Genomic DNA, 675 nt, shown 5'->3' on the forward strand with positions numbered 1-675 from the left:
GGTGGGGAGTAAGGCCATGCTTTGAGAGTGTAACTGGGGCCTGAGTTTTGTTGGTGACAAGACAACTTGGGCAAGTCATTTGTGCTCCCTGAGCCTGTTTCCTCATCTGTAAATATGGGCACAGATATCAGTTCCTATCTCCCCTCATCACAGGATCAAAGGTGCGGGTGAAAGTGATTAAAAAATGTTAAAGTGTCACATAAAGACCTGACAATGGGACATATTTGGGGGTGGGAGAGGCCCTCCCCCAAGCACAGGGTTGCTGGCTTTAGGGATCAATCACCAGCAGGTTCATTTCATTTATTCCAGTGTGTGTGTGTGTGTGTGTGTGTGTGTGTGTGTGTCAAGCAGGTTCATTTCATTTATTCCAGTGTGTGTGTGTGTGTGTGTGTGTGTGTGTGTGTCAAGCAGGTTCATTTCATTTATTCCAGTGTGTGTGTGTGTGTGTGTGTGTGTGTGTGTGTGTGTGTGTGTGAAGCAGGTTCATTTCATTTATTCCAGTGTGTGGTGTGTGTGTGTGTCTCTCTCTCTCTCTCTCAACCTGACTGCCTCAGAAGGCGGAGATCAGCTCTGTAGCTCCTGGCACAAGTAAGCAAAGATTAACAATAGCCACCACTTATGAAGGGTTACTGTGTCTAGCGCCTGAAACTGATTATCTCGTTCAATCCACCCGGC

The sequence above is a fragment of the Kogia breviceps genome, chromosome 2 (genome assembly GCF_026419965.1).
Source record: "Kogia breviceps isolate mKogBre1 chromosome 2, mKogBre1 haplotype 1, whole genome shotgun sequence".
Lineage (NCBI taxonomy): Eukaryota > Metazoa > Chordata > Mammalia > Artiodactyla > Physeteridae > Kogia > Kogia breviceps.